This window comes from Protopterus annectens, chromosome 5.part0 (assembly GCF_019279795.1).
Source record: "Protopterus annectens isolate FY-2018-M chromosome 5.part0, PAN1.0, whole genome shotgun sequence".
NCBI lineage: Eukaryota > Metazoa > Chordata > Ceratodontiformes > Protopteridae > Protopterus > Protopterus annectens.
In genome coordinates, this window is record NC_056735.1 from 1030052971 (window position 1) to 1030076686 (window position 23716).

General features: G+C 44.5%; 1 protein-coding gene across 1 annotated transcript in view; it reads left to right on the forward strand.

The window, feature by feature from the left end:
• Positions 1-23716, forward strand: part of NCK2 (NCK adaptor protein 2) — a 530895-nt gene that overhangs the window by 76838 nt on the left and 430341 nt on the right. Inside the window, exon 2 of the mRNA XM_044072748.1 lies at positions 13986-14069. The gene's annotated coding sequence lies outside the window, so the exon portion shown is untranslated. The remainder of the gene's footprint in view (positions 1-13985; positions 14070-23716) is intronic.

Below are 23716 nucleotides of genomic sequence, written 5' to 3' on the forward strand. Positions count from 1 at the left end.
CTTCAGCTACTTTATCTATTAGAGCTTTAAATTGCCAATTTCATATGCTAAAATATCAGCAATTTCTACTGTCTGTTATGAAACAAAAGCTAGGTACCATTGCTGCATGTGCAGATAAGGAATTACAGGATTTGATGCATGCCACTGAACAAGTGGGGAAGCATGGTCTACACTGTGGTTTTGATGCCTTGGAGGCTTCTTGCAGGGCGGCTGCCTCTGGCACAGTCATTAGAAGGCATGCCTGGTTAAAGGAACAAAACTTACCTGATCAAGTGAAAGCAAAGTTACTGGGTTCTCCTGTTCTAATGTTCTGTTTGGGTCTAAGGTTGAGGAGGTGATAAAGAAAATGGAGGATAAGGCAAAATCCATGCAAACAGTTAAGGATTTCTTACAGGTTCAGCCCCCAAGATTTAGCAGAAATTGGACCTTTCCCAGCATGGACAGGCCTCAGAGGGGTAGATATAGGCACTCCAGAGGGAGGGCCCAAGCACAGACCTCTTACAGACCTAGGCAATGGAGTGCTTCCACCCCCAGGGGTGGAGAGGACAGACCTCAATCTTATAGAAAATGGGCTCAATGACTCCCCCTGCATGGTCCCAGGTACTTCTCTCCTGGAAGCCTCCTCTAAGGGGAAAACTCTCTCTTTTTCAACAAAATTGGACTCTCATAACCCAAGACAAGTGGGTTCTGGATGTAGTTTCAAGAGGTTACAAATTCCACTTTCATACGTTGCCAAGACCAAATGGATGGCCAGACCTACCGAAGCACCAATGGTCAGAGACATTAAGCCAGGTGGGATTCCTCATGGCTATAAGGGCCATAGAACTGGTTCCGCAATCAGAGACTGGGCAAGGCTTTTACTCAAGGCTCTTTCTAGTTCCCAGAAAACAAAATTCATGGAGACCCATCCTGGATCTGTCAGTCTTAAACACTTTCCTGTAGATACCAAAGTTCAAAATGCTTACTCTGCAGCAGCTCCTGCCAATGTTGAGCAAAAATGCATGGATGGTGACATTGGATTTAAAGGAGGCTTACCTACACATCCCTATCAGACAGGAGTGCAGAAAATACCTCAGGTTCAAAGCCGGCTCGAAACATTACCAATTCTCTGCGCTGCCCTTTGGCTTGTCTACTGCACCCAGGGTCTTCACCAAGTGCCTGGCACCAGTAGTAGCTTATTGCAGACTCAAGGGAATTCAAATTTACCCTTATCTGGACTACTGCCTTATTCAAGCAGACAGCGAGGATGTCTTACTCCAGCATCTGAAATTTGTTCAAAATCTTCTCAACTACCTGGGATTCACTGTGAACATAAAAAAGTCCAATTTGACACCCACACAACAGATAACTTTCCTGGGTGCTCTTCTAAACAACAACCCAGATGGCATTCCTGACATCTGAAAAACAACTACAGCTGGCTTCAACTTTCAAAACCTTGGCGTCAATGACTCCTGCAGGCTTTGGGTTACATGGCCTCCTGCATCCTTCTCGTACCAAATGCAAGACTACATATGAGAAAAATACAATGGTACCTAAAAAGTGTATGGTCTCAGCATTGCCACAGTCTAGAGACACAGATTTCTGTCTTGCCTTGCCTGCAAAAGGAATTCCATTGGTGGACCATGGCATGTCTTCACAACAAAGGGAAAGCCTTCAGTCTGCATCCAGCCAGCCAAGTGTTAACCACGGACGCCTTGGATTACTCATGGGGCACCCACTTGCAGGGGGAAAGGTCTGCAGGGTTTCTGGACAGAGGATCAGAAGCACCTACATATCAATTTTAAAGAGATGTTAGCTGTACAGAATGCTCTCTTGGCTTTCAGGGACCTCCTATAACCAGGACAACTACTGATACGGACAGACAACACCACAGTTATGTGGTACATAAACAAGCAAGGGGATTCACACTCCTACCCCCTTTGCAGACTAGCCATGACTCTATGGAACACAGCTCTAGCTTGCAAAGTGAATCTACAAGCTCAGTTCCTGCCAGGGAGACAAAATATTCTGGCAGACAGCCTGAGCAGGAACCTGTCAGACCCACACGAGTGGATGCTAGACACCCAAATATTCAAGCTGATTACAAAGCCTGGGGCTGCCTGGACATGGATCTATTTGCATCTCCCCTCAACCACCAGTTACAGATTTTTTGCACAAGGACATTTCACAAACTAGCATGGAAAGTGGATGCACTATCATTCAGTTGGAGAAACCTCGCGGGGTATGCCTTTCCGCTAGTACCTCTTCTTCCTCGGGTGTTATTAAAGATCAAGCAGGACAAGCCCAGGATGATGATTTTACTGGCCCCAAATTGGCCTCGCCAATTTTGGTACTCAACACTGATAAATCTATCCCAGGAGCCACCTTGGATTTTACCTCAGATTCCAAATCTTTTGTCCCAGCACCAGGGCCAGGTTCTGCACTCTCATGTCAAAACCCTCAGCCTGGTGAATTCAGGGTCTATGATTAATCCTTTTCTTCCCAAACAGGTCATGGATGTCATCTTAGAAGCCAGACGGCCTAGCACTAGAAAATCTTATGCAGGTAAATGGAAGAGATTTTGCACCTGGATGCACGCGCAGGATTCGGATCCCCTCATCCCTAATATCCCACTGATTTCACTTTACCTGATAGACACGCTACATAAGGGATTATCCTTCTCCTCCGTAAAAATACATGCCTCAGCTATCTCTGCACATTACAATACAGATCCTCCAATCTTTTCTCATCCACTTCTGAAACAATATCTCAGAGGAGCAAAGAATTTAAGCCCCCCTAGGACACCACCCATTCCTGCATGGGACCTCAACTATGTTCTGGAAAAACTAACCCTGCCTCCTTTTGAGCCTGCTGCCACATCTGATATTAAGTATTTATCATGGAAGACAGCTATCCTGCTGGCTTTGACTTCAGCCAGGAGAGTCTTGGAATTACAAGCACTCATGGCTGTGGCACCTTTTATTATTTTTCACCAAGACAGGGTGTCTTTAAGGACTAATCCTACTTTCATGCCTAAAGTGGTTTCCAAAGTGGCTTTAAATCAAACTATTCACCTGCCAACTTTTTTCAATAATCCACAAAATAAGGGGGAAAGGAACTTGCATTCCTTGGATGTGCACAGACAACTTCATTTTTACGTGGACAAAACCAAGGATATCAGGAAAATAGAACAACTGTTTGTTTCTTATGCAACAAATTCCCAAGGCAAAGCTATTTCAAAACAGACCATTTCTAAATGGATTGGAATCAGATTTTGTTACTCTCATCATGGAAATCAAATCCCAGCAAATGTTAGGACTCGCTCTACCAGAGCTGCAGCTACTTCAGCTGCCTTTCTCAGGGGAGTACCTACCAAAGACATTTTAGAAGCTGCAACCTGGAGTTCGGTGCATACTTTCTCTAAGCACTATAATCTCCCTTTTTATTCTAAGTCAAGGGCAGGCTTTGCTTCTGCAGTTTTGCAGGGCCTTCTAGCCGCCCCTCCTACTCTATAACCACCACCCCTTTCTCAGCTTTGGGATTCAACCCTACAGTGTTGACTGCAACAGTGAAACACGATGAACATAGTACAGTTGTGTACACTTACCATAAATGTAGATGTTAGAGTGTCTTCACTGTTGCAGTCTGGGTTACCCTCCCTCCTGTCCCCTCTTATACTTTCATTATTGTGGTTTCCTATTTCACCCTTCTGAGGTGTATTTGCTTCAGGGTATGGGGTTTTGTTGTATGTTACCTTTCTGTTTTACTATTAGCCTTCATTTTTGGGCACCTGACATCTGGGGCAAGAAAAACTGGAGAACATGGCATCAGCTGGCAGCTTTGTACTCCTGGCACTCTGACGTCAGGGAGCGTGACTCAACAGCCGACGCCGGACCCAGACTTTGGGATACTGGCTGATCGAGGACTGCCTGCCAGCAGGCAGAACCCTACAGTGATGACTGCAACAGTGAAGACACTCAACATCTACATTTATGGTAAGTGTACACAACTGTACTTTCCTGCAGAACAGATAAGCTAAGGTTTTTATTCCAGACTTTTCCTGGTACCCAGAAAAGAGGGAAGCTGGCGCCCAATCTTAGACCTGTCCATTCTAACCACCGTCCTGGTGGTACTAAAATTCAAAATGCTCACCCTACAGTAGCTTCTGCCAGTGCTGTCCAAAGATGCCTGGTTAGCCACCTAGACCTAAAGGAGGCCTATCTGCTTATCTCACTAAGGGACTCCTGCAGGAAATATCTACATTTCAGGGCAGGATCTATGCATTATCAGATGTTCTTCATGTTTCACTGTTGCAGTCATTACATTTGGGGTTATCTGCTCGCAGTAGCCCTTAGTCCGGCCTGATTAACAAAGTCTTGGGTCCTACATCGGTTGCTGTCTCCTCTTCGTGACGTCAGGTCGTCAGGGGTATAAAACATGCAGCCGACGTCATTACATCAGTCTTTCCTGCCGTGCAGTGCCCGAAGTAGAAGCAGTTCACAAGTACTCCTGCAATTTTCGTTTTCGTGTTTCAGAACCGAAGTCTTCAACTAAAAGCTAAGTACCCCGTTGGGAAAACTTTTTTTCTTGCTCTAATCCGATGTCAGTAAAAGTAAATTGCATTTCTTGTAGAAAGCAAATGCTTAAAAGATTTTCATTCGTACTGTATTCCTTACCTAGGCCCCTGACCATGACGTACCTCGCTGTCGGTTTTGTGCCTTATTTAAACCACCATCCGTCGTCTGTATATTTGCACTTCTAAATATTTCGGTGCTCAGTTCAATTACCCTAATATGTCTTTGGTAAGCCATTCGACTACCGACATTCGGAAAAAACGCAAAGATAAAGACAGAGACAGGCTGCCCAGTTAGCCGGTACTCAGTGAGGTGCTTTCGCAGCCCCTGATGCCCGATACTTCAGATTCGCAGGCCTCTACTGAGACCCATTTGGAGTCAGGTATGCCACGAGATGCTTCAACTTTGGAACCTGCAGATGTCTCTACCTTGGGTGGGTCCGGAGCCGCTGTGCAGGCACCGGCTTCTGAGGGTGTATTCAGGCCTACTGACTTGCATATTAAACCGACACCATCTTCTTCTTCAAGGCCTAAAACTCAAAACATGCCTGGAAAACTGACACCCAGACTGCATGGTCAGGCCTCTATGCCTAAAAAGCGGATGACAAGAATGACTGAAGATCTTATTACTTTAGTCAGGGGAAGCCAACCTTCACCCTCTGAGACCTAGGACTGAGTTTGCTTATGATACTTCTGACCAGGATTCTGAAATTTCTGTTTCCTCTGACTAGAATTTACCCTTATCTACCTATGAAGATTCTGATGCTGAGGACTCTATTCCCTCTGCTTCCCCCCCCCAGAGGATTTCTCTTTTGGTGAAACCTTGCATGTTCTCAGGGAGCATTTTCGTTGGGAAAGTCAGGATTTCTCTGATTCTAAAAAGAGGCTTGGGGATTTCTTACTTCTGCCCAAGCACAGGCCTTTAGCTATACCTCCTGTACTGGACATTGTTGATGCCTTTTCGGAATCTAGCATGGCCCCTGACTCTTACCTCCTGCTTCAAGAAAACCTGATAGATATTACAGGGTTCCTGACTCTCACAAGTTCCTTTTCAAAAATCCGACTGTTTCACAGGGACCTAAGGGCATTACAGCTACTACTGCCAAAAATCCTACCTCCTCTGATCGAGACTCCAGGGTGCTGGATAGATGGGGTAAGAAGGTATACACTTCTGCAGCTTTGGCCATTAGGACCTTGAATTGCCAGTATCAGCTGTATATTATTGGATTGCTTAAATAGAAAATTGTTTCCTGATTATGCTGAAAATAAGGATTTACAGGATTTAATGCATTCTGCTGAACAAGTTGGTAAACATACATTGCAATGTGGTTTTGATTCATTGAGGCATCCTGCAGGACTGCGGTAACTGAGTCTGTACTTAGAAGGCATGCTTGGCTTAAGGAATAAACCTTGCCAGATCATGTAAATTACTGGATGCTCCCTTAAATCAGGACTGCCTGTTTGGCAACAGGGCAGAAGTTGTTCTTGAAAAGATGGAGGAAAAAGCTAAATCTATGCAGACTGTTAAAGATTTTTTACAAGTACAACCTCCGAGATTTAGGCATTGGCCTTCTAAGAATTGGTCCTTTCCTGCCTCTTCCAGACCTTCAGTCCAAACCCAGATCCAGCAGACAACCCAGGTTTCAGTCCCAGGGGATGCACAGGACTAAGCAGTGGGGGGCCTCCACTTCCAAATCTGGGAGTAATAAAATTTCCCCCTATGGTAAACTGTCTCTCTAACTTCTTTTTAAAACTTCCAAGGACTTCTCAACTAACTGCCCCTTTGGGGGGGGGGGGATTGAACTTCATGCAAAGAACTTGGGGACTCATTACCCAGGACAAATGGGTTTAAAAAGGATACAGATTTCACTTCCACACGTTACCAACTCCGAGCGGTTGGCCAGATCTCCCTCCAAATCAGTGGGCAGAGGCCCAAAAGCAAGTACTCTCTCTTAAGCATAGGGGCTATTCAGTTGGTACCAGAAGAAAAGGGACAAGCTTTCTACTCGAGATTTTTCCTGGTACCCAGAAAAGACGCTTCATGACGTCCTATCTTGGACTTGCCTACTCTAAACACCTTTTTAGTGATTCCAAAATTCAAGATGCTGACTCTTCACCAGTTGATTCCTATGCTAAACAAAGATGCCTGGTTGGCCACACTAACTTTAAAGGAAGCATACCTGCCATCCCAATCGGGGAATCTTGCAGAAGATACCTACGCTTCAAAGCAGGCTGCACGTGCTATCAGTTCTCTGCACTGCCCTTTGGCTTATCTACTGCACCCAGGGTATTCACAAAGTGCCTAGCTCCAGTCATTGCATTTTGCCGGCAAAGAAATATTAAAATATACCAATACCTGGATGATTGTCTAATTCAGGCAAAAAAACAGGACGTACGTTTGAATCATTTGGCTTTTTTTTTTTTTTTTTTTTTTTTACAAAGGGTGGTAATTTGTCTGGGGTACACCATAAACGAAAATAAGTCACACCTGGTACCCTGTCAACAAATTATATTCCTGGGAGCAAGCTTAAATACAACTTCCCAGATTGTTTTTCTCACGCCAGAGAAACAAATTTACTTGACAACCTACTTCAAACAAGTGCCCACAAAAACCCTGCTATCTGCAAGGCAAATACTACAAGCCTTGGGGTTTATGGCCTCCTGCATTTTTCTAATTCCATATGCAAGACTGCATATGAGAGAACTACAGTGGCATCCAAAAAGCCTATAGTGTGAACATTCTTAGGAGCTAGAAGCAATGATTCCCATCATTCCTTCTCTACGCTTAGAGTTCCTTTGATGGGCAGAGGCCTGCCACCAAGACAAGTGACTACCATTCACACTAACCCCTGCCGCCCAAACCCTAACAGATGCATCAGACTATGCATGGGGAGCTCACCTGGCAGAGAAGTGCATTCAGGGCAAATGGAACCCAATTCAAATGCACCTTCACATCAGTCATAAAGAGATTTATACCAATACGAAAATGCAAGTCCACTGTTTGGCACAATAAAGGTTGTCCTCCAATACCACAGTACTATAGAAAGGCGAACTCTTACAAAGTAGAACCAAAGCTCTTTATTTCCACATAACACACAGATTTTGTCTCGTATCGCGAGACTTCATCAGAATCATAAGAGAAGAAAGCTACTACTTGTATAATCTCCTTAATAAATAAACATATTACAAACATCCCCCAAATGTTTCCTTACAGAACCGGTACTTAGTGGCTCGTAGTTTAAGTACCGGTTATGTAAGGAAAAATTTGGAGGATGTTTGTAATATGTCTCGTGATACGAGACGAAAGCGTGCTCAATCTGTGTGTTTTATGTGGAAATAAAGAGCTTTGGTTCTACTTTGTAAGAGTTCGCCTTTCTATAGTACTGTGGTATTGGAGGACAACCTTTATTGTGCCAAACACTGGACTTGCATTTTTGTATTGGTATAAATCATAAAGAGATGTTAGCTGTACAGAATGCTCTGACAGCCTTCAAAGACCACATTCTTCCAGGACAATTAATGGTAAAGACAGACAAACACCACTGTTATGTGGTACTTAAACAAGCAGGGGAGTACACATTCCTACCCCCTCTGCAGACTAGCCATGGCATTGTGGAACACAGCCTTGAGCTACCAAGTGCATCTACAAGCTCAATTCCTGCCAGGAAAACTAAATACACTGGCAGACGGACTAAGCAGAATCCGCATGGACCCACACGAGTGGAAACTGGAACAAAGGATTTTCAACATGTTGACAAGCAAATGGGGGAGCCCAGATATAGACCTGTTTGCCTCCCCCCAGAACTATCAATTGGAAAAATGTTGCACAAGGACTCCCCACAGACAAGCTTGGAAGGTGAATGCTCTGCCCTTCAGCTGGAAAAACCTATCACTTTATGCCTTTCCTCCTCTGCCTCTGCTCTCTAAAGTACTACTAAAGATCAAACAAGCCAAACCAAGGATGATTTTGATTGCACCAGCCTGGCCATGCTAACACTACCCCCGCCTGCGCGGTGTGTCACTGTTGGCCCCATGGCACCTGCCTCGGACTCCTACCCTGCTGTCTCAGCAGGGAATCAGATTCTGCACCCTCAGCTTCAAACACTGAACCTAGCAGCCTGCCTAATTATCTAAGCTCTCCTTTACCATCCCTCAGTAAACCAGTGATGGATGTCATTTTAGAGGCAAGGGGGTCTAGTTCTAGAAAATCTTGTGCTGAAAAATGGAAAAGGTTCTGTGCCTGGAACCAATCTCAAGGAATGAGCACAGCAGCACCCAATTTACCTCAGATTTTGCAATACTTAACTGAGATGCTTCACAAGAGCCTGTCTTTTTCCTCAATAAAAATTCATGCCTCAGCCATTTCAGCTCATTACAACACAGAACCTCTCCTCTTCTCTCATCCACTGCTCAAGCAAGTTCCTCAGAGGAGCCAAGATTTAAGACCACCCAGGAGAACTCAACTCCAGCCTGGGACCTTTGAGCCAGCTGCTACTGCAGATCTAAAATTACTTGGAAAACAGCTTCCCTTTTAGCAATCACATCAGCAATAAGGGTATCTGAATTACAGGCCCTTGTGACACTAGAGCCTTTCATCATCTTTCATGTGGACAGGGTGTCCCTCAGGACCAATTCCTCTCTCATGCCAAAGGTGGTATCCAGTGTGGCCTTTAATTAGTCCATTCATTTGCCAAACTTCTTTCCTAATCTACAGAACAAAGGGGAATGGATACTGCACTCCTTAGGTGTGCACAGACAACTTAGATTCTACTTGGACAGGACTAAACCTCAAAGGAAATCTGAACAACTGCTGGTGGCAATTGCTGCAGGGACAGAGGGGAAGGCTATTTAAAAGCAAAACATTTCCAAATGGATAGGCTATTGCATTCATTTCTGCTATAAGTGCCATGAAAAACCTATCCCATAGGGGATCAGACCGCACTCAACCAGGACTGCATCTACCTCTACAGCCTTTCTCAGAGGCGTACCTACCAGGGACATCCTAGAAGTTGCTACTTGGAGTTATGTACATACTTTCACCAAGCGTTACCATATGCCAGTTTTCTTCCAGAGCTGGCTTTGCCACTGCAGTTTTGCAGGGCCTTATAGCTGGTTATAATGCTATCTAAATTTCTCCTCCCATCCTTAGCTTTGGGAATCTACCCAAATGTAATAATTGCAACAGTGAAACACGAAGAACATAGTACAGTTGTATACACTTACCATAAATGTAGATGTTCAAGTGTATTCACTGGTTACCCTCCCTGCAGCCCCCTGACTTTTGGCTCTACCTCTTCTCTCCTTTTCAATGCTTAAAAGCGTTTTGGTGTATTTTCTTTTTTGTTTGAGGTATAACCTTGTATATTTATAGATTTAATTGCTTCCCATTGTGGGGCACCTGACATCTGGGGCAAGAAAAACTTATGTAATGACGTCGGCTGCATGTTTTATACCCCTGACGACCTGACATCACGGAAGAAGAGAGCAACCAACGTAGGACCCAAGACTTTGTTAATCAGGCTGACTGAGGGCTACTGCAAGCAGAAAGCCCCAAATGTAATGACTGCAACAGTGAGTACACTCAACATCTATATTTATGGTAAGTGTACACAACTGTACTTTCTCTGCACTTCCCTTATGGCTTATCCACTGCTCCCAGAGTTTTAACAAAATGCCTGGCTCCAGCCATTGCCTTTTATAGACAAAGAAATATTCAAATGTACCCCTTCTTGGACGACTGCCTGATTCAGGCAGTCAGGAAAAGCTGTTTCAGCACCTGGCATTTATAAAGGACCTTCTAACCTCACTGGGGTACACTAACAACTAAAAGAAATCCAAACTAGTCCCCCAGTCAAAAAATTGTATTCCTGGGAACAGGCCTGGACACAGCATCCCAGATGACATTCCTTACTCCAGAAAAACAAACCTGACCAGCTACTTTTCGCATATGGCCATCAGAACCCAGTTATCCACAAGGAAAATCCTGCAAGCTTCAGGGCTAATGGCCTCCTGCATTCTACTAATTCAATATGCCAGACTGCATGTGAGGAAACTTCAATGGTACTTACAAAGTCTTTGGTGCCAACTTTCTCAGGACCTGGAAACTATCATACCTTGTCTAAGGAGAGAGTTCCTTTGGTAGGCAGCAGCATGCAACCAGAACAAGGGACTTCCCTTTACACAACCCCAAACCGGCCAGACCCTAACCACAGATGCATCAAACTATGCCTGGGATGCACATCTGGACAACAGGTGCATTCAGGGCCACTGGAGCCCAAATCAAATTCATCTGCACATCAACCAGAAAGAGATGCTAGCTGTTCAGCATGCTCTAACAGCTTTCAGATCCCTACTCTCTCCGGGGCCACTAATCAAAACCGGCAACACCACAGTGATGTGGTACATCAACAAAGCACGGGGGAACCCACTCTGTAAGCTAGCCATGACCATTTGGAACACTGTCTCAGCCATCTGCACAACAGACAGAAAGAGATGCTAGCTGTTCAGCATGCTTGAACAGCTTTCATATCCCTACTCTCACCAGGGCCACTTCTTATCAAAACCAGCAACACCATAGTGATGTACATCAACAAGCAGGGGGGAACCCACTCTTCAAGCTAGCCATGACTGTTTGGAACACTGTCTCAGCCATGCACATTCACCTGCAAGCCCAATTCCTGCCAGGCAACCAAAACTCTTTGGCAAACAACTTAAGCAGAAATCTCCTAGACCCAAACGAGTGGCAATTAAACCACAACACCTTCAGCCTTGTGACCCAGAAATGGGGTACCCCGAAGGTGGACCTATTTGCCTCCCCCTACAACCACCAGCTCGGCAACGTCTGCACCAGGGAACCTCACAGCAATGCCTGGAAAGTGGATGCCCTGTCTTTCCACTTGGAAAACCGATCAATTTATGCATTCCCCCTTCCTTTTCTTACCAGAGTACTATTCAAAATAAGGGAGAAGTGACCAAGGGCAATCCTGATTGCCCCAGACTGACCACTCCAGCACTGGTACCCCCTACTGCGCAGTCTGTCTCCGTTGCTTCCATGGCACTTGTCTCAGATTCCAACTCTCCTGACTCACCAGGAGGGAGAGTTCTTGCATCCACATTTGCACACCCTGAACCTGGCAGCCTGGCTTATTCCTTGACTTCTTCTCCAGTGGCCAGCCTAAGCAAGCAGGTCCTGGATGTTATATGTGAAGCCAGATGACTCAGTACTAGGAATTCCTATGCTGGCAAATGGAAAAAGGTATTGTTCCTGGATTCAGACTAAAGGAGCTGACCCTCCACAGCCATCCTTACCTCTCATCCTGGATTACCTAGCAGACCTACTCCAAAGGGGCCTTTCCTTCTCTTCCATTAAAATCCATGCCTCTGCCATCTCTGCACATTACAGCACTGAGCCACCTTTCTTCTCACACCCTCTCATCAAGCAGTTCCTGAGAGGGGCTAACAACTTAAGGCCACCAAGAAGAGCCCCTACCCCTGCTTGGGATCTTAACTTTGTGTTGGAAAAGCTCATGCTCCCTTTGAGTCTGCAGCTTCAGCAGAGTTAAAATTCCTCTCTTGGAAAACAGCCTTGCTTTTGGCCATCACTTCAGCTAAAAGTGTCTGAGCTACAAGCACTTATGGCTGTGGAACCCTTCATCATTTTCCATGCTGACAGGGTCTCCCTCAGGACTAACCCAACTTTCATGTCCAAAGTGGTGTCCAGTGTGGCTCTCAACCAATCTATCCATTTGCCCACCTTTTTCCCTAAACCTCAAAATAAGGGGGAAAAGGATCCTGCACTCTTCAGATGTGCACACAGCTCGGATTCTACCTGTATAGGACCAAGCCCTTTAGGAAATCTGACCAGTTACTAGTCAGCTTTGCACCAGAAGCAGAGGGCAAGGCCATATCAAAACAAACTTATTTCCAAATGGATAGCAAATTGTATCCATTTCTGTTAAAAACACCATGGGAAACCGCCCCCACAGGGGGGGGGGGGGTCAGAACACATTCCACTAGGGCAACTTCAACCTCTACCGCCTTTCTCAGAGGAGTCCCTACCAGGGACATCTTAGAAGCTGCAACATGGAGTTCTGTCCATACCTTCACCAAGCATTACCACCTGCCTATCTTTTCCAAAACCAGGTTGGGCTTTGCAACCGCAGTTCTGCTGGGCATACTAGCCAGCCACAACTCTTCTTGACTGCCTCCACCCATTCTTCAGCTTTGGGAATCAACCCAGTTGTGATGACTGCAACAGTAAATACACTCTAACATCTAGATGTACTATTTACTGTTGCAGTCCTGGTTTCCCACCCTCCAGTCCCTTTCTCTCTCTCTCTCCTTACAGGGCTATTGGTATTTTACTTTCTACTGGTGGTGTTATTCCTCCATAGCTTAGCTGCCTATTTGGGGGCTCCTGACATGGGGCAAGAAAAACTGTTGTAATGGCATCGGCTGCCTGTTTTTATATCACTGACGACCTGACGTCAGTCCTGAAGCGACAGCAACCGACGCAGAAATACTAAGCCTCTGGTGTTTGGTCCGACTGAGGGCTACCTCTGGCAGGATAACCAAAGTTTTATGACTGCAACATTGAATGCATTCTAACATCTACATTTATGGTAAGTGTACACAACTGTACTTTTTTCTTGCTCAAAATTCTTATACTTATAAAAGCTTCCATGTAGCCGAAATCTGCTGACTGGACCTGAGGCCACCATCTTGGTGCAGACAGTATCATCACATTTAACTGTGTGCTTATTCACCCCAAGAGCTGTCAGCAAAAGTTCTGGGAAGTACTATTTGAAAGGTGTATGCAGGACCATCTCACACATGTTCTTGTCCCCCATAGTAATGAAGTATGCGATTCATTTTTTTATGTAACTGCCTTTATGTCTACAATTGGCAGTTTTTTTATGCAGCTGCCTTAATGTCTACAATTGGCAGAGCTATAACACCTTGCCAAAAAAAGTTGTTAGATGACACCTATATAAACCCTCTAGTCTTATTCAGCAATACGAAAAAACTGTTAACCACGTTTTGCTGTTCAAATGCTCTGTACTTGTCTTCAGTGTAATAGAACGTCCTTGGCATTGAAGCTTGAAAGTAAAGTTATAATAAGATGTTCTCAAAAGCTTGCAGAGGTTGCGGTCTTCAAGTATTACATAATCAGGAAACGTTACCAGAGACTTTAAATTGTGTTTGTTTTTAAGTCTGGACTGATTTAAGCTTATACTTGTTTCTCTCAGCTTTAATTTAAATTAGTAATCATATTAAGCCGTTTTCAAAATTTTAAACATTAATTTGAAATTAGTAACTTTTTTATATAAATAAAAGAATCTGACTTAAGTGTAGCAGTTGGTGTTTTCAGCTTTAATTAGGAAGCTTGAAGCTAAGGGTGCATCTCTAATACTGTTTCCTACCCTTCCTGTAGGGTGCAACATAGAACGGACCAACAGCTTCCAGAAGCCTTAGAAAAGACGGAGCAGTTTAAAAACGGCTCGAGGGTCATCTCAAGGTAAGAAAAAGGTTTACCTTGACCTTAAACATTCTTAGAGTAAAAAAAAAAAAAAAACAGCTTGGGGGTAAAAAATAAAGCTAAAAAATGGCGCCACATTTACGGGTGTTTCCTGGTTTTTCAGTCTAACCAGATACTCTAACAGTAATAAAACATTAAATTAAGCATGTAAAGTTAAATGAAAAAAAATTACCCAAGTTATTGTGACACTTTATTATGTAGTTGGTTAAACAAGCTGCATTAGTGTTAATAAATATTTATACATGGATGCAGCATGTAGCCCTCCCCCAACTCACTGCAGCTGCACACATTAGGTTTACTAATAGTGCCTGATCTAGAAATCAGCTCAGATGTTCTTCATCTCACATTGCTGCAGTCCTTACACTTGGGTAGTCCGCTATCCACGGTCGGCCCGAATATCAAAGTATAAGGCTGACGTCGGTCAGGGCGCATTTAACCGTCAGGGTACAAATCGCATGGCATGGTCCGATGCAGAAGCGGTTGGCGTTCTGAAATTTTAATATTTTTGTTTTTCTTGCCTCAGTCATTCGGATGTCAGAAAAACAGATACGCATAGAGATTATCATACTTTGTGTATTCCTTGCTTAGGGCCTGTTGTTGGCTGTCGCTCTTGTGCTAGATTTAACAAACGCACTATAAAGAGAAGGTTGGATTGTGCTAGGTTAGTCTTTGGGAAGCGGTGCAATTATAAAATGCCGTCGGATGCTCAAGGACAAGACAGTTGAACCGTCTGTAACGGACGCCGGTTCTTTAGAGGTGTCGGTGGAGCCTGTGGCTCCACCGGAGATTTCTTTGTATTCCCAGAGTGAGACTTTATTGTTGCAAGATGTGGCCTCTCAGGAGGCAAGTCAGGCTGAGGGGGCTTCTCAGGTTACTATACTCCCCTCCCTTCCTAAGGTGGCTAGGCCCTCTCCTTCTGTTACTAAGGCTTCTCCCAGGGGCAGGCCAGGTTTAGCTTCAGTTGGTGTTACCCCTGGCTCTTCCGGTACTATGCCCAAAAAGCATATGCTTAAAATGGCAGAAGATTTGATTACTTGATTAGGGGTTCTATGCCCCCTCCTGCTAAAAGACCTAGGGTGGAGCCTGAGCTGGGGGGTTTAGAGCAGGCTTCAGATGTTTCAGAGTCTTGACTGAAGACTTGCAGGAGTACTCTCCTTATTCTGATTCTGATGTGGATGATTCTACTCCTTCTGCTACTCCTCCTGAGGATTTTTCTTTTTCAGAAACTCTTCATTCCATGAGGGAGCATTTTAAGTGGGAAGGTCAGGACTTCTCTGATTCCAGGAAAAGGCTTAGGGAATTTCTGTTTTACCCCAGCATAGGCCTTTGGCTATACCTCCTGTTTTGGATGTAGTGGTAGATGTTTTTACAGAGGCTTCTCTTAATCCTGATTCTTTGCCTCCTGCTCCTGTTAAGCCGGATAGGTATTACAGGGTGCCTGGCGTTCACAAGTATCTTTTTAAGAGTCCTAGGGCAGACCCAGAAACTGTTAGTCAGGGGCCTAAAGGTGTTAAGGCTTCTGTTGTTAAGAATCCGGTTCCTACAGATAAGGAGGCTAGGGCCTTGGATAGATGGGGAAAGAAAGTTTATACTTCTTCCACTCTTGCTATAAGGGCTCTGAATTGCCAGTTTCACATGTTGAAATACCAAAACTATCTCCTTTCACAATTGAAGTCTAAGGTTGGTGCTCTGGCAGTTGGTATTGATTGTAAAGAGTTGCAGGATTTAGTCCATGTTTCTGAACAGGTGGGTAAGCATTCTTTGCAATGTGGTTTTGATGCTGTACAGGCCTCGTCTAGGGTGGCTGCCACTGGCACTGTTCTTCGCAGGCACGCCTGGCTGAGGGATCAGAATTTGTCTGAACATGTTAAAACAAGGATTTTAGATGCTCCTTTACAATCTGACGTGTTGTTTGGGCCTCCTGTTGAGACAGTCTTAAAGAAAATGGAAGACAAGGCTAAGTCTATGCAGACTGTTAAAGATTTTTTGCAAGTCCAGCCTCCAAAGTTTAGTAGAAATTGGCCTACTAAGGGGTGGGCGTATCCTTCTTATGATTCCCAGTCTAGGGGTAGATCTAGACGTGGTAAGGGCAGAGCTCAGGGCTCTTTCAGGCCTAGAACAGGGAGTTCTCCTGCACAGGCTTCAGGTGAGGGCAGGGGTCAGTCCTTTCGTAAACAGACCCAATGACCTACCTTTTCAGCTGCCAGAGCCTTCGTCTGGCAGCACCTTTGGGAGGAAGGTTGGCACTCTTCAAAGAAAATTGGAGTTTAATTACCCAGGACAGATGGGTATTGGATATCATACACCACGGCTACAGGTTTTATTTCCATACCTTGCCTCCTTTCAAAGGCATGCCAGACGTTCCTCCTCAACAAAGACTAGAGGCTCACACACAGGTTTCTCTGTTGCTCCAACTAGGGGCCATACAGCCGGTCCCTCTACCAGAAGTGGGCCTAGGATTTTATTCTCGCCTGTTCCTAGTACCAAAGAAGGGGAACACGTGGAGACCAATTTTGGATTTAACTATCCTCAACACTTATCTGGACATTCCCAAGTTCAAAATGTTGACGTTGCAGCAGCTTTTACCTCTGCTGGGCAAAGATCATTGGATGGTAACTTTGGATCTCAAGGAGGCTTACCTTCATGTTCCTATCAGACTCAGTTGCAGAAAGTATCTGCGTTTTCGAGCTGGGACTTCTCACTATCAGTTCTCTGCATTGTCCTTTGGCTTATCTACTGCGCCCAGAGTGTTCACGAAAGTTCTGGCTCCAGTGATAGCTTTCTTCAGACTAAAAGGAATACAGATCTATCCTTATTTGGACGACTGCCTAATTCTGGCTCAAGGAAGGAAAAAGCTTCTTCGTCATTTGGAATATGTGATAGCAGTGCTAAGATGCCTAGGGTATTCTGTGAAATAAAGTCCAGTCTAGTACCCTCTCAAGACATGTGCTTTCTGGGTGTGAGACTGAATACAGCAGCCCAGATGGCCTTTTTAACCCCGGACAAACAAAAGAGTCTATCCCTTTACTTCCATCAACTATCTCATCAGTCGGGGCTGACTGCCAGGACAGTCGTTGAAGCCTTAGGGTTGATGGCATCTTGTATTCTGGTGCGTCCCAATGCCGAAGTGCATATGAGGAAGCTACAATGGTATCTCAAAATGTATGGACACAGCACTGCCAGGATCTGGACACTGTCATTCAAATAATACCTTGCATTCAGAAGGAATTTTTGTGGTGGGCTCAGGAATGTCACCTAAACAAGGGACTCTCTGTGACCCGGCCAGAGGCAAGTCAGATTTTAACGACAGATGCCTCAGACAAAGCTTGGGGAGCTCATCTGAATGGAAAATGGATACAAAACAAGTGGCCTGTCAGACTACAACATCTACATATCAACATGAAGGAGATGTTAGCAGTCCAGTTTGCATTAATAGCTTTCAAGGAATTCCTTCTTCCAGGACAGGTGTTAATTCTAACAGACAAAACAACCGTCTTGTGGTACATCAACAAATTCTTATCCTCTATGCAGGCAAACAGTGATTTTGTGGGAGACTGCTCTCAGTTTACAGCTCAATCTTCAGGCAAGGTTTCTGCCAGGAGCACATAACTCCTTAGCAGATGTGTTGAGCAGGCAATTATGGATCCCCACGAGTGGAAATTGGATCCTCATGTATTTCAGAAATTGACAGTGTCATGGGGAACTCCAGACATAGATCTGTTCGCTTCTCCGCTAAACCATCAGCTGCCAAAGTTTTGCACAAAAAGGTTTCATCCCACAGCTTGGAAAGTGGATGCTCTTTCTTTCAATTGGAGCAATCTTCATGTGTATGCCTTTCCACCTCTGCCTCTCCTCCCAAAGGTACTTCTGAAGGTCAGACAGGACAAGCCAAGGATGATTTTAATAGCTCCAGATTGGCCTCGACAGCACTGGTACCCATTACTGAGAAGTCTAGTACGGAAACCTCCATGGCCTTTGCCTTCAATTCCACACCTGTTGTCACAGGAGGACAGCCATTTGCTCAATGTCAAACTTCACTCTCTTCACCTAACAGCCTGGCATATTCTGTTTTGAACCACAGAGGGTCTCAACTTCCACAACAAGTTTTGAATGTGATTTTGGAAGCTAGAAGGCCTAGTACAAGGAAAGTGTACGCAGATAAATGGAAGAGATTTTTATTTTGGAGTGCAGCAAAGGATTTTGATGTTTCTGAGCCTACTTTAAGTGTGGCTCTTCAATATCTTACTGAGTTACTGGACAAAGGTTTGTCCTTCTCTTCTATTAAAGTTCATGCTGCAGCAATTTCAGCTCACTATGATTGCGCCATTGTTTTCTCATCCTTTGTTCAAGCAATTTCTTAGAGGGGCAAAGAATATAAGACCCCACGAAGAGCTCCTACTCCTGCTTGGGATCTCAATTTTGTGTTGGAGAAACTCACTCTACAACCTTTTGAGCCTGCAGCTACTGCTGAGTTGAAATATTTATCATGGAAGACTGCTTTTTATTGGCCATTACCTCTGCAAGAAGGGTTTCTGAATTGCAGGCCCTTATGGCAGTTGAGCCTTTCTTGATTTTCCATAAGGATAGGGTATCATTACGTACTAATCCTTCCTTTATGCCTAAGGTGGTTTCTAGTGTGGCTTTAAACCAGACTATTCATTTGCCTACTTTTTATGCAAATCCCCAAAATAAGTGGGAAAAGATTTTGCACACTTTGGATGTACACAGGCAGTTGCGTTATTATTTGGACAGAACTAAAGGGTTCCGGCAGTCTCAGCAGTTGTTTGTTTCTTTTGCTTTGAGTTCTCAGGGCAAGCCTGTGTCAAAACAAACTATTTCTAAGTGGATTGGGTTTTGCATTGCTTTCTGTTACTCCCATCATGGCAAGGAGGTTCCAGCTGGGATTAGGCCTCATTCCACTAGGGCTACTGCCACTTCCACAGCTTTTTTGAGGGGGTGGCAACCAAGGATATTTTGGAAGCAGCTACTTGGAGTTCTGTGCATACCTTCTCTAGGCATTATCACCTGCCACTTTACTCTAAGTCCAGGGCTGGTTTTGCCACTGTGGTTTTGCAGGGCATTTTGGCAGCTCCTGCTTCCTTATAGTTAGCCATCCTCCCTTATCTCTGCTTTGGGATTCTACCCAAGTGTAAGGACTGCAGCAATGTGAGATGAAGAACATAGTACAGTTTTGTACCTACCATAAATGTAGATGTTCGAAGATCCACATTGCTGCAGTCCATTTACCCTCCCTCCTTCCCCTCTGTTCTTGGAGGTGGTTGTGTGGGTTGGGTTGTACATATTGTGTGTATTGTATATATTGTACATATAGTTAGTGCATGGGTGGTTGGTTATTTGTTTGCTGTCTTTTGGTTTTGACCTTTCTTTTTGAGGTCTTCTGACATCTGGGGCAAGAAAAGACTGAGGATATGACGCCGGTCATGCGCATTTGTACCCTGACGTCCTGACGTCAGTTAAATGCGCCCTGACCGACGTCAGCCTTATACTTTGATATTCGGGCCGACTGTGGATAGCGGACTACCCAAGTGCAAGGACTGCAGCAATGTGGATCTTCGAACATCTACATTTATGGTAGGTACAAAACTGTACTTTTTTCCCCTTCTTTTTGGCTATAAATTATCTCAGTATGCAATGATATTAAACTTTTTAAACAATTCCTTAATATTATTGCTGTAATTTAACTGTTTGCTCTGTGTTAAATGATATTTAAAAAGCATTAATTACCATAGTGGTGTAATAAGCATGAATTAAACATTAATCACTAGCAAAAAATTTGATTTACCAGTTAATTCTTTGAGAGAGAAATTTGGTGTGGCAGCTGGTCTGTTTTTTTGTTTCTTCCTATTGACTTTATTTGCATTTGTTTACCAGGAAGGTCCACTAGGCCATAAGAGCCCATTTTCAGTGGAGGCCCAGGGAGAAAAGCTCCACATTAAGACAGTACACACAACTATGTAGTACATATAATTAACATTATACAGAATATGTAATACAACACCATGCAGAGAATGCATGATATACTACATGCAATAAATTCAGTACATGTACAGAAATTCAGTTACAAAGAACAATAGGGAAAAGTCCATATCCTTTGGGGTTGTTGTTAGATTACTGTTTGTTAGAAAGGCGAGAGCTTCATCAAGTTTGGTTGAAGGTTCTTGTACCAGAAGAGGTGCATTATGATTTTTGCCTGATACTGTATTTGGGCTTTGATATTTTGTTTCATATGTTTGACCAGTGGCCAATATTTCTTCATTTCCAGAATTCTGAGTAGTCATTGTCAAATCTGATGGGATGTTGGTTAAATCTTAATGGGGCTTTCCTCCAAGCTGATTTTAACACTAGATGTTCTTCGTGTTTAAATGTTGCACTCATCACACTTGGGTTATCTGCCTGCAGGTAGCCCTCAGTTGGCCCGAATACCAGAGACTTAGTATTTCTGTGTCGGATGCTGTCGCTCCTAGACTGATGTCAGGGGTATGAAAACAGGCAGCCGACGCTATTACATTAGTCTTTCTTGCCAAGGAACCCGAAGCTGAAGCAGTTCGCAAGTGCCGGTCAGCTGCTTCCTGAATTTTCGTTTACGAATTGAATAATCCTGAAGACTTCTAAAGCTAAATACCCCGTTGGGAATCTTTTTTTCTTGCTCTAACCGATGTCAGAAAAAGTTAACAATTGTCTTGCTTGTGGAAAGCCAATACCACGCAGAGATTTTCATTCTTACTGCATCACCTGTTTAGGCCCAGACCACGACGTACCTCGCTGTCAGTTTTGTGCCTTGTTCGGTGCCCGAACCATTCATTGCCTCGCTCTTATTGTCGCTAAATTCTTTTGCTTTCGATCTCCATATTCCAAAATGGCTTCGGTAAGCCATCCGACTACCAGTCTTCTGAAAAAAAGTGAGGGTAAAGACAGAGACAGACCGCATAGGTCCAAAGCTGACGACTCTTCCGTTAAGCTAGTCGCCAGTTCGCCGGTACTCTGTGAGGTGCCTTTGCAGCCCCTGATGCCAGCTTCTGTGGATTCGCAGGCCTCTACAGAGACCCATTCAGAGTCCAGTATGCCGCACGACTCTTCGACTGTGGAACCTGCAGATGTCGCTACCTTGGATGGGTCCAGAGCCACTGGGCAGGCACCGGCTTCTGAGGCAGTTCTTCGCTCAACCGATGACTTCTTTTTTTATCTAAAACTACTGAGTTTCTTAGGCCAAGAGTACATGCTACGCCTAGAAAACAGACGACCAAAGCGCATGCACCTGCTCCCATGCCTCAACGACAAATGCTTAGAATGGCAGAAGATCTTATCATGCTGATTAGGGGATTCAGACTTCCCTTGCTAAGAGGAAAAGAGACCAGGCCCTTGCAGCTTCAACAGAGCAGGAGTCCGATGACTCTGAGGTATCTGAATATGAAGACATGCCCTTATCTACTTATGAGGATTCAGATGCAGAGGAATTCCCTTCCCTCTGCCTCCCCTCCAGAGGATTTTTCTTTTGGTGAAACCTTACATACTTTGAGAGCATTTCCAGTGGGAATGCCAAGACTATCCTCAGTCCAAAAAGAGACTTGGAGAATTCCTAGATTTGCCACACCGCAGGACTTTTAGCAATACCCCCTGTCCTTGAAGTTGTTGATGTTTTTATGGAATCCAGTCTTTTATTCCTGATACTTTACCTCCTGCCCCTAGGAAACCTGACCGGCACTACAGGGTACCTGATGCTCACAAATTTCTTTTCAAGAATCCTGCTGCTGACCCAGAGATAATTTCCCAGGGGCCTAAAGGTATCAAGGCAACTACAGCCAATAATCCCACCCCTTCAGACAGGGATTCCAGAGCTTTGGACAGATGGGGTGAGAAAGGTATATACCTCTGCAACTCTTGCTATTAGGGCATTGAATGGTCAGTTTCACATGCTGAAGTACCAACAAACATATTATGGAACTTATTAAACAAAAAATGGCAACCTTTACAGATTGTGCAGAAAATAAAGAATTGCAAGAGCTTATGCACTCTGCAAGCCAAGTCAGCAAGCATACTTTGCAGTGTGGCTTTGACAACCTACAAGCATCTTATGGGGCAGCAGTCACTGGTTCTGTACTGAGAAGGCATGCTTGGCTCAAGGAGCAGGCCTTGCCAGACAATGTCAAATCAAAGTTATTGGATGCTCCTTTGAACAAGAACAGGTGTTCTTCATGTTTTACTGTTGCAGTCATCACATTTGGGTTATCTGCTTGCAGGTAGCCCTCAGCCGGCCTGAATACCAGCATCTTCGGATTTCTGTGTCGAATGCTGTTGCTTCTTTAATGATGTCAGGTCGTCAGTATAAAACGTGCAGCCGATGCCATTACGTCAGTCTTTCTTGCCTTGTGGTTCACAAAGCAGAAGCAGTTCGCAAGTACCAGTCGTCAGTCTCCTGAAATTTTCGTTTTCGAGTTTCAGACCCAAAGTCTTCAAAAAAGATAATACCCCGTTTGGGATCCTTTTTTCTTGCTCTAACCGATGTAAAAAAAAAAAAAACAATTGTCTTGCCTGTGGAAAGCAAATACCTCAGAGATTTTCATTCTTACTGCTTCACCTGTTTAGGCCGAGACCACAACGTCCCTCAATGTCTGTTTTGTGCCTTGTTTAACACCCAAACTATTTGTCATGGGGCTATTTTTGTAGCCAAATACTTTCGATGTTCATCGTGTTTCACTGTTGCAGTCATTACACTTGGGTTATCCTGCTGGCAGGCGACCCGCAGTCAGCCCGAGTTCCAAAGTCTTGGTCCGGTGTCTGCTGCTGTTGCCTCTTCCCTGACGTCAGTGCGCCAGGGGTATAAAAGCTGCAACCGACGCCATTTTCTTCAGTCTTTCTTGCCGCGCAGTGCCCGAAGCAAAAGCAGTTCAAGTGCTGGTCGGCCAACTCCTGAGATTTTCAAAATTGAGTTTCAGAAACTTCAATAAAGCTAAGTACCCCGTTGGGGAAACTTTCTCTTGCTCCAGACCGATGTCAGTAAAAGTTAATAATTGTATTTCTTGTGGGAAGCAAATACCTCATAAGGACTTTTACTCTTACAGTATTCCTTGCCTAGGCCCTGACCACGATGTTACTAGTTGGTTTTGTGCTAGATTCAATAAACGCACTATTAAACGTCGCTTTGATTTTGCGTTACATTATTTTGGCCGAAGGTTTAATTACATAATGCCATCGGAACAGACCGGAATTTATAAAAAACGCAAAGACGAAGAAAAGGACAGGCATCCGAGGTCCAAAACCGATGAAGCCTCTTCTAGGCCAGTCGCCGGTTCTCAGGCGCTTTCGCAGCCCCTGACACCCGCTACCTCAGAGCCACAGGCCGTAACCAACAGCCACGTGGAGACAGAGGCCTGTGGAAACAAGGTATTGGGCCTACGGAAACTATACCCTCAGATGTGTCCAGAGTCACTGAGCAGGCATCGGCTTCTGAGGGTATTTTCACACCTTCACAGCTTACAATTAAGCCCACTATAACAGCAAAGGCAAAGTCAAAAACACCATTAAAGACAAGGAAACAAGTACAGCATTCTCCAGAACAGTCATCCATGCCAAAGAAACAGATGCTTAAAATGGCCGAAGACCTAATT